The sequence below is a fragment of the Mustelus asterias genome, chromosome 1, assembly GCF_964213995.1.
Source record: "Mustelus asterias chromosome 1, sMusAst1.hap1.1, whole genome shotgun sequence".
Lineage (NCBI taxonomy): Eukaryota > Metazoa > Chordata > Chondrichthyes > Carcharhiniformes > Triakidae > Mustelus > Mustelus asterias.
The window spans coordinates 29,772,921-29,792,318 of NC_135801.1; the positions used below are offsets into that span (position 1 = coordinate 29,772,921).

Below are 19,398 nucleotides of genomic sequence, written 5' to 3' on the forward strand. Positions count from 1 at the left end.
TGGGAACACTCAAATTTCTCAACCAATTACTTAATAACTTGTCTCCATGCCTGTGCTGAAGAGATAATTCATTCTGCACAATTTGCTTTCAGGATTACCTAGAACCTTGGTTTATTATAACATTTTTAAAATAAACAAAATGACTTATTTCAGACTGTACTGTACCAGCTAAACCTACATGCAAGACAAACATCAGGTGAACATCTTTCAATAACATAGTGACAGATCTTCAGAAGTGAGGATAATAAGAAATGCATAATCTCAACAAAGTGAAAACTGGGTTCGAGACAGCCTCAGAATTTTATTTATAATACTTAGGGCATTTTATCAACTAAACAAACATCTGAAAGCCCATGGAATATAGTTGCCTTGTGCCTTCTCTTTGATGATGCTGTTGAAATATATTATTTCTCCGAGTAGATGCATAATTCTAAAGACATGTAAATAGATCAAAACTTTCAAATATGGTGGTTATAACTGCAAATGTGTTGCCCCATTAACTAGCATTGGATAGAGAAACGCACAGATACTCTGGAATTTCTTTGTATGTAGCCATCTCTAAGACATAATTGAAACAAACAAGTGTTATAATAGTCACAAAATTGCCATGAAGAGAATCTGTAACATACTTGGACTGGACTTTGAGGAATAATCAGTAAGCCAACTACTTTCATTGCTGAAGGGACAGGATCAGTTCACCGCATCAGTACAATCGCAGTAAGATCTACCCTACTGAATTTAACAAATGGATAATGCAGTACACCTAAACAGAATTCAACTATCATCTAAGTGATGTACAAATTCAATTTCAGAGTTGTATACCTCACAGTTTTGTACTCATTTAAATCAAGTGTAATTGGGTTTGTTTAAACTCTTAAATTCCAATTTTTTTTTGAGGCATATAGAAATGAAAACTTGTAAGTTCACTGAAGGCACGTCTGAAAGCCTGTCAGTCATGAGCGAAGTGCAGCCAAAAAGATCTCTACCCACCTTGAGAAGACAAAATAATAATAAAGACATTGGGGAAGTGATGGCCTAGTGGTATTATCGTTAGACAATCCAGAAACTCAGCTAATGTTCTGAGGACCCGGGTTTGAATCTCACCACGGCAGATGGTGAAGTTTAAATTCAATAAAAATCTAGAATTAAGAATCTGCTGATGACCATGAAACCATTGTCAATTGTCAGAAAAATCCATCTGGTTCACTAATGTCACTTAGGGAAGGAAATTTGTCATCCTTATCTGGTCTGGCCTACATTTGACTCCAGACCCACAGCAATGTGGTTCACTCTCAACTGCCCTCGGGCAACTAGGGATGGGCAATAAATGCTGACCGGTCAGTGACATGTCCCACTAATGAATAAAAATGTACAAATGTATGAAATTTTCTGTTCAGAATTATATATCTGCTGAAGTTCTCTCTTCAAATCAACCCTTTTAAGCTTAGATAAAGGTTTCTATGGTTACAGGGTTGAATCCAGCTCACCTCAGTTTAAATATTAACAGCTAAGCAAGCAACTTCAAAAATCGAAAGGGAAACTGTCCAATCGCTCGCTCTGTGTTGCAGCCATAGAATATTCAGAAAAATATACATCTGGAATATATCTCTCTCATACTGGTTAAAAATGTCACAAATCAGATTATGAAATACAGTTTCAACAATCTTTAATGGTCACTTTGACATTTAATTTGAATATGAATTAATATTTTCAAATGGAAATAACCATTTATCATGTTTCTCTTAACAAAAAAGTGACTTTGATTAAGGAACAGGGATCCATATATCCAAATACTAAGCAGAGTAAATAGGATTCAAGTAAAATCTTGCAGATGCTGGAAATCTGAAACAGAAAATGCTGGAAATTCTCAGCCAAGCAGTAGCTATGGAAAGAGTTGTTTGGGATCTTCTGGAAGCAACATGGGGCATGATCTTCCCATCCTGTTACGCTGGTTAAGTAACGTAACCAAGCGTGAAATGTAAATGGGAGGCCAATAACAGAAATCACACCCAGCGTCCGGCTGGTCGCATGGCGCAAGGCTGATTTTAATATTCATTTCCTAATTTAAATCTGTTTAGCGAGCCCGGGACGGTATTGTTGGGCTCACCTGGCGTTCCAAACTCGCCAGCAGAGGTCCGCACCAGCGGGGAGCGCAGATGGTCGCCAGAAATGGGAACTTGGCATAATAGTCTCGCTGCTGGAACTGGAGGCCATTGAGGGCCCCCCCCGGGAGGTCAGGGAGGGGAGTGCCCCTTGGACAGTGCCAGCCTGGCACCCTGGCACTGCCCACTGGGCACCGGATAATGCCAAGGAGGCACTGAAGGGGTGGGGCTAGACAGGGCAGAGCCATATCTGGGGTGGGGGGGGATGAGATCGGACGGGAGGCAAGGGGGAAACTCTGCATCAGAGGGTGGAGGCTGGTGGTGGGGCTGGCTATTGGGAGGGGAGTGGGGCTGGTGATGTCCAGGAGGCGGGGGGGGGTCAGGGCTGGCAATTGGGAGGCCAGCGGATCGGGGCCAGGGCATGTCAACTATACTTGGAGTATACTGAGAGATCGGCGCATGCCCAAGGGCCCCCTGAAGATTCTGCTGTCAGCCTCTCCAGTGTAATGGGGTCCAGCAGGGAGGGGGTTGCACAGGAGCGGGAGTTGCATGGGAGGGGGAGTTGCACAGGAAGGGGTTTTCACTGGAAGGATAGTTGAGCGGGGGAGTATTTGCAGAAGGTGGGGGGGGGGGGGGGGGGGGCTGTGGGAGGGGGAGTTTACATGATGCAAGTTGAGGGAGATACTGCGGGAGGGGATTGCATGAGAGAGGGCTTTGCAAGAAGGGAGTTGCAGGGGGAAGGTAGTTGCATGATGTGGGTTTGGGGCATGGGTGGGGAGGGTAAGGGTGGCTCTCAGCAGTCACCCACCTTTCCTGATGCCAGGTCCCTCAATCATGCATTTTGAACAGGGACCCACATGGAAGCCCACAACCCAAAAGCCAGGGTTTGTTTGTTATGCTCCCTGCATGGCAAGTCTCCCACCTGCCACCTTCTTAATATCATCAGTGGCCACAAAAGGCCACTAAGTGTCCATTGATTGACCACTTAAGAGCCTCAATTGGCAGTGGTGATAAAAGGCTGTCCACAGGCCATCCCACCTTGAATCTAATGAGGGTGAAGGTGGGATAGCATTAGGGTCTCCACCTGCCCCCAACACCAAGCTTGCCATAGGGCATGCACAAGATTCCCCAGATTCTGACTGATCTGCCAAGTATTTCCAGAATTTTCTGATGATAAATATGGTAAATGTGAGTAGAAAATTGATAGATTAAGTTATTGGGGCGAGCTGGCAGGTGGGAGTTCTGTGAAAAAGTGTGAGGATTATTCATTTTGGATCCAAGAAAGAAAGATCACAATAAATTTCTAAATGGTGAGGAGCTGGAAACTGTGGAGAAGTGGAGAAAGTTAGAAGGTTGAAGTACTAAAATCACTTAAAGCTAGTGGGAAGGTACAATAAATAATTTAATAGGCTAATGGAATATTGGCCTTTATTCTCAATGGGGCTGAAATACAAAGTGGTCGAAGTTATGTTATTGTAACTAAAATCCCCAGTAAGACCCCATCTGGAATCGAGGCCGGAAATCCCAGGCCAAACCAAAGAAGCAAATATCAGGAGTGACTTGAAAGCTTATTCATAGAGGAAGCTTTGATGTTGAGTGATAAAGAAAGATATAGAGGTGGGGAAAAGGCGAAGAAGTATCAGAAGTGAACTCCAGTGCTTAAGAGATAGGCTTTGGCTGCAAATAGTGAGGCAAAGAGAGAGGGGGGCATGAATTTAAACATGAATTTAGCTCCTGTGTTGGATTCATTTTACTGTTTCTCATTTTTAACTTCACAATCTTTATCAACAATTCCATTACTACTTCCTGTTCCTACATTACACACGTGATGATCCTCTAAACGCAACAGAAAATTTTACATATAACTGTGCATATTTTTCTTGCACTGTCAGTTTTTTTTAAGCAGTTTGCTGTTTGTGAATTATGAATGTCTAATTTTATGATTCATATGTTTTAGGAATATAACATTTATTTTGGGAATTGAAATTTTTAAATGCAAGATAACTAAAAATATCTCGGGTGGGATTTTATGGCCTTTGCTCGTCCTCGTCCCGAAATCACAAAATTCCACCCGAGGTCAACAGACCTTTCCATCACCTGCCCCTCGCCCGCTCCGATTCCCATGGTGGGCGGGACAGTAAAATTCCAGCGCTCATTTAAGAAGCTGGTAAACAGACTTTTAGTAATTGCAATTCAAAGGATTTAATTTATAAGATTTGAGTTGGAACTGGAAAAACACTAAACAATGGGTTACTCCTTTCTGGACTTCGGGCAGCATGGTAGCACAGTGGTTAGCACTGTTGCTTCACAGCTCCAGCGACCTGGGTTCAATTCCCAGCTTGGGTCACTGTCTGTGTGGAGTTTGCACGTTCTCCTCGTGTCTGCGTGGGTTTCCTCTGGATGCTCCGGTTTCCTCCCACAGTCCAAAGATGTGCGGGTTAGGTTGATTGGCCATGCTAAAATTGCCCTTAGTGTCCTGAGATGCGTAGGTTAGAGGGATTAGTGGGTAAATATGTAGGGATATGGGGGTAGGGCCTGGGTGGGATTGTGGTCGGTGCAGACTCGATGGGCCGAATGGCCTCTTTCTGTGCTGTAGGGTTTCTATAATTCTATGATTCGTGACAGAGACAGAAAGGATGATTTTCCAGCCCTGTTCTGTGCGGATGCAAATCCCGTTATGGCCAGACATTTTCACAGGAGGCCCATAACAGGATTTGCCACGGGGAGTCAGAATGATCCCAGTGAGGGTGTGAACCAGATTATCATTCATTAACCTGTATTTAAATATTCAAAATCAGCATAATGTCGGATATTCTGGGAACGCTATATGTTCCCACCCGCTGGCATAACATAAGATGGTGAGAGTCACTACTGATCTCAAAAAATGGAGACCAGACATGATGACCATGCGGGGGACTCAGAGGCCAGTGTTGCCCTGGGTGGTCAGGGATTTGGGTCTGGCACTACCCCTGGCATCATGGGGGCAGGATCAGGAGAGGTGGGTTCAGAAGGGGGGGGGGCACCAGGGGTGGAGCCTATAGGGAGACCCATATGGAGGGCCCTGCCTGGTGTCAACAATCCTTTAAGGGGGGAGGGGGCTTTGATGCCATGGATCCTTGGGAGGGGTGGGTGGTTGATGCTGGCAATTATTGACAGGGGCACCCTGATGTCCATGAGATGGAGGTCGTGGCACCCCGATCTCTGTGCAGCTTGCATCTTTAGGCCTTGCACCTCACAATGAAAGCAAAAAACATGCTTTCCACTTTAAGATGGTGAAGTGTGGGAAGAACTGGATGGAAAACCTGACACTTTTCTATTTTTAAGGAAAATTCTATCCAGCAAGTCCACAGCTGTCACAACGCGAGGTTAAGTTAATGATATGACTTCCCAAAACAAAGGGAAGGTTTGAGAGTTGGAAATACTTAGTTTCAATCTCTATGTGGGACATCCCAGGTATGCAATGTTGCCTTGAGGCCAGATTACAGGGGGGATTTTTTTAGGTTTTGGGCTTCCTCTGTATGATTTCACAGCAGCATGGTGGCACAGTGATTAGCACTGTTGCCTCACCGGGCCAGAACTCACATTCAATTCCAGCCCTGGGTGACTGTCCGTGTGGAGTTTGCACGTTCTCCCTGTGTCTGCATGGGTTCCCTCCAGATGCTCTGATATCCTCCCACAGTCCAAAGATGTGTAGATTAGGTGGACTAGCCATGGTAAAACGTGCAGGGTTATGAGAATGGTGGGGAGGGTGGATAGTGCTTGTGTGGAATTCTCTTTCCAAGAGTCAGTGCAAACTCGGTGGGCTGAATTTCCTCCTTCTGCTCTGCAGGGATTCTATGGTTCTAAATGAAGTCTGAATCCAGTGCAGCTTTGAGTCATGCAGAGAGATAATCTCCTGGGAGCTGTAGATCAGTTACTGAGGGATATTAGAAACTAAGCTGTTTTCTGATCTGGAGTCACGAAGCAAGAATGCAGTGAGGTGTATGCTTGAGCTAGTGATCCTACAGGGTTGAAGGAGAGTTGGAGTGTTCATCCAGCTGGATGCTCGATGCCCAAGATAGCTCATACCTCAGAGAATGTTGGAAATTACTGACAAGAATCAAAGTGAATATCTGAGAGCTGTGGCATATCTTGGTTTGTCCCTAGGAGAAATGAAGGAACCCTTAAGATCCGAGAAGGATAAGGACAATTATAGGGATGGGAATAAAAGTTGAGCAGGATATTCTGTTAGATTTTCAAATTCAAAGAATAAGACTTTTCAAAATAAAATGTTGTTCATAGTACTTGCTTTGCTTGACTTTTGTACAGTAAGAAAGTTTTGTTTAAAATGTGGAATTTTGTGCCGTTAATTATTTCAGTTAATAACAGGAGTTTGAATCTTCTTGAATAAGTACTGCTCTCTACTGAGTCATAACAAAAGAACAAAAACAAAAAACTGGAAACACTCAGCAGGTCAGGCAGCACCTGTGGAGAGAGAGAGGGGGGCGAAATCACCAAAAAATTTGAAAGTGCCGAATGAGTTTGAAAACGAGAAGGAATCACACCCATTTTTTTTTTGGCAAACTCCCTTATGCCATCTTATGGCATTTAGAAAATAAATGAGGCAAAGTGTGATTCTCACCAGTAAGGGGAGTGGACGGAGTCTATTCACACTGGGAAGCTGGCTGCAGACTGCGAGAGGGTGCTATTGTGCATGTGGCCTGAGATTGTCACTGCCCCCCATCCCCTGGACATTGAACTGCTCCTCTGCTGATCACCCCTGAGATCACCCCCTCATTGCAACTCGCCAGATCGCCGCCAACAATCGCAACCCCCTCTCGATCGCCGCCACTGATCCCTACCCCAGCCAATTGCTATCCCCAATTACCCCCCCAGCCAATCTCATCCATGCTCCCCCCCCCCACAGTTGTTTGCCACTCGGGCAATCCCCAAATCAGGGTACACAGCCTCTATGGAGCTCCCCACACCCTGCTGTCCCATCAGGCCTGACCCCTTCAGGTCTTGCCACCCTCAGGCCCCACCCCTCCCCTTGGGGCATGCACCTTGGCACAGCCTGGTGCCAGGCTGCTGGTGGGCAATGCCAGGATCCCAGGATGGCATTGCCAGGCTGGCACTGCCCACCCCTGCCCCTGACCACTCTGGAGGGGGTGCCTCTATGGCCTCTGGTCCCATTGGCAAGGCCATCACCTCAGGTCCCCATTGGTTGAGGACCAGACATGATCCTCCCTGGTGAGGACCTCCACTGGCGAGGCCGTTAAAGCAATGGAACCTGGACAATTGTACCCTGGGCTCACAAATATCATAATAAGATCATGAAAATCAGCGTAGGTGCGAGGCTGATTACGCCGGCAGAACAGGGCCAGTAATATCACAAGGGGGGAGAAACTGGGTCCGAAACTGGTAAAATCTTTCAAGTCAATGATGTTTCATGTGAAAGGGGATCAACTGTAATTGTTAACTTTCTGAATGTTCCCAACATTTTGTGTTTTTATTCATCTGCTGAAATCTTGTTTTCATGTAATTCACAAAAGGTGTGCATTTTCCTTCAAAGTGGTGATATGTTTAAACTAAGAAGAAATTTAGACATCGGGGGCATCCATGAAATAAAGTTCTTTTAAAAGAGCCTTTTCATATGTGCACTGATCACAGGGGTAAAGATACTTGGGAAAAGACCTAACTCCCTGCACATCAAGTGTTTCCAGATCAGACATAAATGTAGGGCTTCATCTGCATTGTTCCTAGAGTGTATTTAAACTACAAATTCAGATGGAGAGCTTGTTAGAAGCACTTGTGAGACACCCCCTGTTCCCATAATACCTATTCACCTCAGCATGAGGATATGCTAATTAAGGTGGAATCGGAAGGGGAGTTCTGGGCTGCTGAACCCGTGTCCATTGACAGATAAAATGAGACTGCCCAAACTTATTTCACGTGTAACCCACAGCAGCCATCACAGATAATTACTGTCGCCGTTCAATTTTTCTTTATGTGTCACACAGATCTTTAAATATGCTGAATACAAGCCACAGCACGAATAAGAGTTCAGAAATTGCCAATTAAATATCTGCCGAACTCGTGCGGTTTTCGTGTGTGTTATCACTGTTACAAGAGGCCAGAATTAGTTTATTTTTAATCTTTGTGAACATACCTTAGGTTAATAGTCAAGGTTTGCTCCTCCGACTTCAGCAGATCACCAACTGCAAATGTAGCAGAGCCCAGGAAGCTTCGCTGAAAGGCAGAGAAGAAAAAAAAGTCTTCATTAGTTTCAAAATCCATAAGCGTGACAGCTTCATCACAACGGCTGTAAATCTGTCTTAGTTTACAAGATAGCGAGAGTGAAGAAGGAAACAGCTGGATAGATCCATTATCCTGCAGAATTTGCCAGGAGATCAGTGACACAGCTATCAATAACGCTCAGCTTAATTTTCTTCTCAACACCAGGCTATCTTTTTTTCATTAAAAACCAATACACGCTGATGTGGCAAAACATTAAACAAGTAATAGAAATTAAACATTTTACTTTGATGCAGAAAAGATAAAAGGAAATATATGTACAGACAGGGAGTTGGGTCATATTAAAAGTAATCTATCCAGAAAGTTGGAAGACAGTCATTTTTTAAAAAATTCCTAGGCATAATTTCAAGTTCAGATGGAGATCTGGGTTCGAATCCCGCCACGACAGATGTTGGAATTTGAATTCAATAAATATATCTGGAATTAATAATCTATTGATGACCATGAAAGCATTGTTGATTGTTGGAAAAACTGATCTGGTTCACTATCGTCCTTTAGGGAAAGAATTCTACTGTCCTTATCTGCTCTGGCTTACATGTGACTCCAGAGCCACAGCAATGTGGTTGACTCTCAACTGCCCTCCAAGGGCAACTAGGGATGCTGGCCAGCCAGCAACGCTCATGTCCCATGAATGAATTTTTTAAAAAGTCACACAGCTTCAAGCCAAAGTCACTTACCTGACAGGGGAGAGTCAATGATCAGGCAGGTTGATCTCCCAGGTTAGGGTAGAGTCAACGATCAGGCAGATTGATCTCCCAGGCTAGGGGTAGGGTCAATGATCAGGGTAGCCTATGAGGTTCAACGGACACGTCGCCTGATGCAATTTTTCAAAGCCATCTTGGCCTTTGGGCTAAGATGAAGCATTAGATCAAGCCCAGGATGAGGTGCAATGCCTCAGCTTGAATCTTGTTTGTTTCTCTTGTGCGTCCATGAATTGGTTTCAATTTGAATTTGATCTTTTGGATGGAATAAAAATGATAAAAAAATCTTCACTGGCCTCTGTCTGCAAGCGTTGGACTCCTTGCTGAAATATTTTCCCCACAGGTGCTAGTTATATTCCAATGCCTCACCAGCTGCTCCTACATCACGTGTGGGGAAGGCCACAAGTGGGTTAGTCAACCCTGGAGGGCATTATAGCCATTGCTGATTTTCATTGCATCCCCATCAAATAAATGTTTCTTCCAATAGGGATTAGAGTGAGAAATTAATAATTTGCCTTAAGGCCAGTTACCATTGTCCCAGCTCAGAGCAGCCGAGAATGAGAATTGAACCTCAGAATTTCTGAATCTGTATGCTACAGATACTCACTGAATAAATTAGCTGAACTATCTCAGTTACTTCCCATAGGTTATCAGATAACAGAATGCCACACACAGATCAAACATTCTAGCTCGTATTGACAGGAAGCGAGCTTTCCCCATTTGAAGAGTCTCTGATAAGTTGATAAGAGAGCCTCAGATGTTATTTGGGAAAATATGCATGATCCACACTCAGCTTCCATCTCCACCGAAGGATGACACAAAAGATTAGTTCTTAGATCAGGCTTTACAGAACTTAACAATATGTCACAGCAACAACATGTATTACACCACTGTCTTGAATTAAATTGACGTTCGGTCTGGTTTTGCAAAATTGAGCGGAGGTACACATCATGTATTATCATAACCCAAATGGTAGGCTGCAGTTCCTGTTTTTGGACCCAGTACCATCCAAAACTAAAATGGAAAGGATGTCCAAAATCCCAATCCAGATTCAAATTGATAGGACTGTTCCATTGATAATTAGCATGGTTTCAATGAGGCAGCACCATGAGAGTTGCAAGTACCCAAGATCATAAGTATAGGTGCAGGGGTAGGCCACTTGGTCCATTGAGCATGCTCCACCATTCAATACGACCATAAAACCATAGAATAGAACCATAGAATCCCTACAGTGCAGAGAGAGGCCATTTAGCCCATCTAGTCTGCACCGACTCTCTAAAAAGAGCATCTCAGCCAGGGCCCTCCGCTATCTCCGTAACTCCACACATTTACCATGGATAATTCATCTAACCTACAATCATTAGACACTAAGGGACAATTTTAGTATGTATGGTCAATCCATCTAACCTGCACATCTTTGGACAAATCATGGCTGATCTAATTGTGGTCTAAATGCCACTTTCTTCCTTGTCCCCCATAACTTTGACTCTCTTGTCAGTTGAAAATCTATCCAGCTCAGCACTGAATATATTCAATGAACCAGCCTCCACTGCTTTCTGTGGAAGACAATTCCAAATATTAACAATCCTTCTAAGATCAAAATTCTTTCTCATCTCCATCTTAAATGGGAGATCCTTTGTCTGTGCCCCAAGTTCTAGATTCTTCCATGAGAGGAAATATGCTGTCAGCATCTACCCAGTCAAGTCCCTTCAGAATCTTACATGTTTCAATAAGACCACTTCCATTTTTCTAAACTCCATGAGTTCAACCTGCTCAAGCTATCGTTATAAGAGAACACCCTCAACCCATGAGCCAGCCCAGTGAACTTTCTCTGCATTGCTGTCAATTCAAGTATATTGTTTCTTTATAAGGAGACCAAAACTGTACACAGTACTCCAGGTGCGGTCTCACCGATGGCCTGTACAGTTGTAGCAAGACTTTCCTCCTTATATACTTTATCCTCTTTGTCATAAATGTCAATGCTTCATTTGCCTCCCTAATTACTTGCTATTCCAATTCTCTTCCCACACCCAATGATGCACTAAGGCAGACTTTCATCCATTTCCATAGCTAGTAATTCCTGGAACAGGTTGCTAGTCTGTCACTGGGGGCTTATAGATTGAGAGATGCCACTCTGCATCAAACGTGGCTGACAAGGAGTCTATCCCTCTGTTACTGCCAGCTATTGGAAGGATTTGCAGGTTTAAAAACCTGTTATGAATGCATTTTCCTTCGCCATCAAGTCATGGGGTGGGACTTGAACCCAGAGCGTTTGGCTCAGAGGTAGGGATGATACCACTGTACCACAAGACCTCCTATTACTTGCTATAGCAGCATGCATAAGAACACGCAGATCTCTCTGTACTCCAGTATTCTGCAGTTGCTTTCCATTTAAATAATATTCTGCTGTTTCAATCTTCCAGCCCAAATGGACAACCTCACATTTACCCACATTATCTATCTGCCAATATTTTGTCCAATTAAGCTATTTATGTCCCTTTGCATCTCCCCAAAACTTGCTTTCCTACCTATCTTTGTATCATCTACAAACTTGGCTACAATACAGTGAGTCCTTTCACCAGCCATTAATAAAGATCAGGAATAGCTGAGGCCTCAGCACTGATCCCTATGGTGCTCTGTGAATGACCCATTTATCCCAACACCATTTCCTGTTCGATGGGCAATCCTCGATCCATGCTAATATCAGCCCCGTAAGAAGTTTAACAACACTTAGCAAAAGCCAAACTACCAAATAAACCTGTTGGACTTTAACCTGGTGTTGTCAAACTTCTTACTGTGTTTACGCCAGTCCAACGCCGGCATCTCCACATCATGAATATCAGCCCCTACAGCATTATCTCTTCTGCAGTAACCTTTATGTGGCACCTTAAGCCAACCCCTTTAATGCCGAGAAGATAGAAGCAACTTCCACTGTCCTTCTGTCCTGCTTCCAACATCCATATGGAAGGCCAAGGGAAAAGACCTAAACATCACTTTTCCTGAAATTCTCCCAGATAGCAGTGATACCTGGAGCCATGGCCATGTCTGCAGAAATCCAAATGCAAAACTGTCTATCAACTGCCCAAACAGGGTTGCAAGGACAACTCTACCCAAATGTGTGGACCACTCCACCGACGGTATTATGTATGTTGTGGAATAGCCCCTTTAAGGGAACAGGTCATATGACCTGGGTTGTGGGGTGAGATGGTTGGGAACTACCCTGGGTGGGCAGTCAACATTTGGAGTGTGGAGCAAGTGGACTGAATAAAGATCTGTGTTCCCTGACATCTGGCTGTGGAGTAGTTCTTGAGGAGACACCCAGTACTGAGAGAGTTAATAGATGGCCCAACCACTGTCTAAGAAATCAATACGAAAAAATATATGAATATGCCAACATTACACTTCCATACACACACACACATATATCCCCACACATACAGTTCTCTATTACAAATGAAAGTCCTTAAGTGAGTTGTCGAATTCTGTGCAATAGCTGTCACATATTTGTTCCCCAACATTCCCATCACATACCGCTCACAAGAGTCTACCAATCTCTCCTAATCTGTCTTCCTTTCACCCATCATCCTACTCATGTCTCTCAAATGCACACGGATCTGTACACAGACATAAATATGAACTCCATTTAATTGCAAACCTCCCAAAGATTGTAATTACTGCAAAAAGACACTTCACAAAGATCTGAAGTGGGGTTGGGTAGTCCTGGTCACCTGCTGATGTCTATCAAATTGTATATGATGCACTTAGGATAGTAGAATCATCCATCCCCTTTCAAATTTACTACTGAATCTGATTCCACCAACCATTTATAAAATAATTCTCATCTCCCCTCTGTTTTGTTTGCCAATTATTTTAAAACTGTGTCTCCTGATTACTTAATGTCCTGCTAATGAAAACAGTTAATCGTTCTTTGCTATATTAAAAAGCTTAATTATTTATTAAATTATTTACCACTTAAATCTCCCCTTAAACTTCTCTGCTCGAAGGAGAATAATCCCGGACTCTCTAGTCGCTGAGTATAATTGTAAGTAGGCCTGAGCAATCAACTTGACCATTTCTAGATTTTTTTATATTGTCTTCACTGGAGTAAGCCAGTAATCAAGATGCCATTTTGTACTCACACCATTTGGCCAAAACATTTTGCATTCTGCACCTTCTAATTACTTACATGTATTAATTAAGAATTATTGCCTAATTAGCAACCAGCCAGAAACAGATGATTGAACAAATAAAAATGTACCTCAATTAAGTTGTAATTTGAGAATTGGTAATTAAGCAGTTGCGAAGGCTGGGCTATATTCAAAGTTCTAATAAGTACTAAAATGCTGCTCTAAGATTCTAGCTTTAGATGAGCATCGAATCAGGTATTGTGTGTTAAGCTCAGCTCACTCTAGCTTGACCATCTCAGAGTTGGACTAGGCAGTAGGCAATTGTGCAAAGTCAAATATGAAAGGGCACTGTGAAAGATACAGGGTGAGATTCTCTGGCCTCCCTGTGGTGTGTTTCTCAGCGATGGGAGGTGGTGTGCCATTGGCCGGCAATGGGATTTTCTGGTCCTGCCAATGGGATTTCCCATTGACTCCACCCCTTGCCGCCGGGAAACCCTCAGTAGGGGTACACAGTCGACAGGAGCAGAAGATCCCGCCGGTGTGGAGAGCCGGAAGATTTTGTCCACAGTCTTCCTTTAGATGGACAATATACAGAGGTAGTCAAACTTCAATTAAAACAATTCGACAATTAAATTAACCAATATAAAATTACACAGACATGATCTGAGATGAGGCAATGATAATTTATGGGTTAAAAGTAAGGACTTTGAGTGGCATCTTTGATAACTAGTCACGTACTGGATGTTGCGGAGGGAGAATTTAAAAGCATTGCTGTCAACGAAGGAATGTGAGGAAAATTGCAACTTCATATTGGCCTGAAGCTATAAAAGTCTGCTTTGTATTGAAGAAGTAGACGTCTTCCTTTGGAAGTAAAATTTTTCTTTTCACTCCCTATTCAAGAACCCACTTTTGCCTTACGGTTAGGTCTTGTCCAAACTAAAGCATTTTATTGGGTTACTTGGAGTCGGGTAATTGCATAATTAAGCTTGAACAATCAAGAATTAAATTAAAATACTCAAGTAAAAAGGAAACAAATTCTGGTGACCATGGCAGGACAAGATGTTTGATTAGTAAACCATTAGAAAAGTGAAGGTACCATTGAATTAACAGGGCATCAGCAAAAGTAGACCAAGAGTGACACAGTAAGCATTAGAATGAAATCGATCTCCTCACGGTGAAAAAAAAATCTGGCTCACTTGTCCAGTGAAGAAATTCAAACACGAATGTGAATGATTTAGTTAAAGAACTTGATTTGATTTGTTATCATTGTCACATGTATTAATGTACAATGAAAAGTATTGTTTCCTGCGCTATACAGACAGAGCATACCGTTCATAGAGAAGGAAACGAGAAAGTGCAGAATGTGGTGTTACAGTCATAGCGAGGGTAGAGAAAGATCAACTTAATGCAGGGTAGGTCCATTCAAAAGTCTGATGGCAGCAGGGAAGAAGCTGTTCTTGTGTCGGTTGGTACGTGACCTCAGACTTTTGTAACTTTTTCCCGACAGAAGAAGGTGGAAGAGAGAATGTCCGGGGTGTGTGCGGTCCTTAATTATGCTGGCTGCTTTGCCAAGTCAGCGGGAAGTGGAGACAGAGTCAATGGATGGGAGGCTGGTTTGCATGATGGATTGGGCTACATTCACGACCTTTGTAGTTCCTTGCGGTCTTGGACAGAGCAGGAGCCTCACCAAGCTGTGATACAACCAGAAAGAATGCTTTCTATGGTGCATCTGTAAATGTTGGTGAGAGTCATAGCTGACATGCCAAATTTCCTTAGTCTTTTGAGAAAGTAGAGGCATTGGTGGACTTTCTTAACTACAGTGTTGACATGGGGGGAACCAGGACAAAGCAAAGTCCAATTTGTAAGCACCATTTTGAAATGTCTATAATATTTCCTTGACTGTACTGAAATACCTCAGAGTGCAACGTGAGGTATGTAGAGAACCTGAATATCATTGCACTGTGATGGCAAGTTTGGAATGTTTGTAATGTCCTTTCAGATAGTCTATGAATAAAGTATATTTTTGCAAAAAAGGAAAACAAAATCCAGTTTCATCATTTTATTGCTTTCATTGACAATGAAATTGACAGTAAATTAAAGGGGCCAGCAAAAGGCATAGATCGTGTGGCATATAGCATTGATTTTTGTGCTGGTAAGGGTGACAAGATCATACAGAGCAAGAGTCAAGAGATCCAAGGATTAAAACAGTTGTCAGAAAAAGAACTCCGTTTAAAGGAATCAACTGACTTACAACACTGGATCCGTGATCTAGATAGAGATGCTGATTGTACAGCGTCCATGTTGCATCAGCAAAGCTACAGGAATCTCAGCACGAGTCCATTGCTGCTGAATCAGAGGAGTTTAAACGAAAGTTTGCTGATAGCCATAAAGAAAATGAGTTGCTTAAGTCTGATCTGCATGCTTCTCGGAGAATATTTCAATGAACAAAAGTCCAGAGAAAAAGAAAGATAGATGAACTAGAAGGAAGGTTAAAAAGGCAGGACACATTTGTTTCCGCAATTTTGCTTTGAGAACCCTGTCCAGATCTGTCAATAGATCAAGAAGCAAACTTGTCACACTGGGGATGTCCAGATCCATCAGCAGCTGCGGAGACATTGGAAGTTAGCGGTTCCCCTATAGGGCCAACACATGTTGCTCCAACCCTCCATCAATAAAGCCCTTTGAAAATAGATTCTGTTTCAGTAACCAATTAGTAGACAGGGAGGCAATATTTGTTTCTCTTTCTTGAGGTGTAATTCAAGCCTGTGAGAGAGAAGTGAGAACACTTCTGGATGTTGATGATCCCCTTGAAGCAAACAGACTTCGCACTCAAGAGTTGGAGGATAGTGATTTAAAACACATTCTTTTTTATATTCAACATTTGTTGCCCATCCTTAATCGCCCTAGATCCGAATGGCTTGCTGGGCCATTTCAGAAGGCATTTAAGAGTCAGTCACAAGTCAGACCAAGTAAAGATTCCTTCCCTACAATACATTAGTGAACCAGATGGGTTTTTACGACAATTGGCAATGGTTTCACCATCATTTTAATTCCAGATTTTTTTTTATTGAATTCAATTTCCGCCATCTGCCATGGTGGCAGATCCCAGGTAATGCTCAGGTCCCCAGAGCATTACCCTGGTTCTCTGGATTACTAATCCAGTGACAATATCTCTATGCCACCATCTCCCCTCTCTTATGACTGCTTGCAAAAGGGTGTTAGAAGAAAATGCAGACCCTGAATTCTATAATATGCAGACTTCTGCAGAATTAATGATTTTACTTTTAAGGATTCTCGGAATTGCAAACATAAGGCTAAATGAAAAGATGAACCAGACCAGGCAGCTCACTAACAAATCACTCTGTGCCTTTGGTAATAGACTGTACGACTTGTAATGCTCCCAGTAATAACCCCCTAGAACACGAGTGGCAGGGAAAAGTCAACTTAATTTTAAAAGCGCATTTATCAAGCAGTTACACTCAGAGGCATTGGGAATTTCAACCCAAGCAACCAATCCTTGATGCCAAGTTGAAGGTAATGAAATTGAAGCATGAACACCCATTAAAGATCCTATTAAGTTGCAGTCAAAAGCAACCCTGCCCCCACCCTGGCATGAAAAGCATTTGCGATAGTGGAAGGATCGAGTCAACAGCATCCAAACGCTCACGCCTTTTTTCTTTTGTGGTAAAATAGGCCATTATGTGTGAGATCGTAGGAATGAACCACTCTTATACCAGACTCCCCCAAGAACTCGAAAGTCACCTCAGCCTGACCAACCAAAGCAGAATAACCAACAAGACTTGTAAAATCCCCCATATCAAAATTTACCCCAGCAAAATTTCACTATTTGATGTTTTCTAAAATATAAGACAAATTTAAACAATTGCACCGGTAGAGGAATGTTTGTTGTGATACTTTTTTGGAACAGTTTGCTGACAGACAAGGGGCGAACGACCCTTGACTGAGTTAGCTGGTGGCAAACAGAACCCAATGGCTCCCAATGGAACTGAGAATAATAGGAACTGGTATGTTAGACCAGTATAGCACGATCATTGGTAATAACAATAATCGTCTGTGGTTAGATACCGAGATTGAGAAAATGGTGGGGGTAGTTTGGGTGTTTATTTGTTTTTGCAATGTTAACTTTTTAAAAATTAATTTATTAGTGTCACAAATAGGCTTACATTAACACTGCAATGAAGTTACTGTCAAAATCTCCCAATCGCCACACTCCGGCGCTTGTTCGGGTACACTGAGGGAGAATTTAGCATGGCCAATGCACCTAACCAGCACGTCTTTTGGACTGTGGGAGGAAACCGGAGCACCCGGAGGAAATCCATGCAGACACAGGGAGAACGTGCAGACCCCGCACAGACAGTGACCCAAGCCGGGAATCAAACTCATATCCCTGGCACTATGAGGCAGCACTGCTAACCACTGTGCCACCCCTCAATCTGGTGAACTGGTGCAGCAACAATAATGTAGGAATAAACCACTCATATACCAGACGCCCCCAAGAACTCGAAAATCACCTCAGCTTGACCAACAAAAGCAGAATAACCAACAAGACTTGTAAAATCCCCCATATCAAAATTTAACCATTAACCAATCTGGTGAACTGGTGCGACAACAATAATCTCTCCCTCAATGTCAACAAAACGAAGGAGATTGTCATCGACTTCAGGAAGCATACAGGAGAACATGCCCCTGTCTACATCAATGGGGACGAAGTAGAAAGGGTGGAAAGCTTCAAGTTTTTAGGTTTTCAGATCACCAACAACCTGTCCTAGTCCCCCCCATGCCAACACTATAGTTAAGAAAGCCCACCAACGCCTCTACTTTCTCAGAAGACTAAGGAAATTTGGCATGTCAGCTACGACTCTCACCAACTTTTACAGATGCAGATGCACCATAGAAAGCATTCTTTCTGGTTATATCACAGCTTGCTCTGCCCAAGACCGCAAGGAACTACAAAAGGTCGTGAATGTAGCCCAATCCATCATGCAAACCAGCCTCCCGTCCATTGACTCTGTCTACACTTCCCGCTGCCTCGGCAAAGCAGCCAGCATAATTAAGGGGCCCCACACACCCTGGACATTCTCTCATCCACCTTCTTCCTTCGGGAAAAACTTACAAAAGTCTGAGGTCACGTACCAATTAACTCAAGAACAGCTTCTTCCCTGCTGCTGTCAGGGTTTTGAATGGACTTACCTTGCATTAAGTTGATCTTTCTCTACATCCTAGCTATGACTGTAACACTACATTCTGCACTCTCTCGTTTCCTTCTCTATGAATGTTTTTTTTTCTGTAGAGCATGCAAGAAACAATACTTTTCACTGTATGTTATTACATGTGACAATGATAAATCAAATCAAAATCAAATCAATCCTTGAACATGAAAATGCTCAGGTAGAACAGTTCGTTCAGTTAAATCCTGCTGTCTTTCCCAATAACAAACATGATTATGGGCAAAGGGGGGGGAATGGAGTCCATCAAGGGGCCTCCTCATTCCTTCGTCAAATGATATCCGATCCCCAAAGAAAGTTATCCCTACTTTAGAGAGTTAATTAAGTCTCTTGCTAAACAGCATATTGTAAGGCGAGTACACAGCAAATTCACCTATTTAGCCTTTAAAGAAATCTGATGTCTGTTGGAGGTTAACTATTGGAAATTGAATTCTGAAGCACCAGCCTTTTATCCTGTTGAGCAAGAAGCGTCCCCCCCCCCGCCCCAACAACCCCACCCTCCGCCACCCCTCCCCACCCTCCGCCACCCCCCCCCACCCCCCCCCCCCCCCCACCTCGTCCCCACCTGTCGAAGATTCCAGTTGATTCTAAATATTTTGTTTTACCATGAGCAGTTTTTAATGGATTTTTAAGTATTCCTGTCAGGTCGGAAGATTAATACAAATTTGCTCTTACTTTTGAAGATCGCAGTTGCCCTTGGATTTGTTTGCCACAGGGATTTCACAATGCCCCTAACATATTTCAAACTGATGGCAGCAGTTTCAAAATACTTCTCTAGGCCCGAGTGCTTGTTGCAGAATGCAGATGATATCACTTTAGCAACTGGAACCGTAAACAAACAGTTTGTCAAATAGGAACAGATAACAATCCTGATATGAGCAGGTTCAAAAGTTTATCCGCAAAAGGCTCAATAGTCCAAAGTACAAGT

General features: G+C 43.0%; 1 protein-coding gene across 3 annotated transcripts in view; it reads right to left on the reverse strand.

Annotated features, from left to right (window-relative positions):
* Positions 1 to 19,398, reverse strand: part of inpp4b (inositol polyphosphate-4-phosphatase type II B) — a 413,442-nt gene that overhangs the window by 287,377 nt on the left and 106,667 nt on the right. For all 3 annotated transcript variants that reach the window (XM_078210873.1, XM_078210864.1, XM_078210883.1), the window contains exon 3: positions 8,251 to 8,330. The gene's annotated coding sequence lies outside the window, so the exon portion shown is untranslated. The remainder of the gene's footprint in view (positions 1 to 8,250; positions 8,331 to 19,398) is intronic.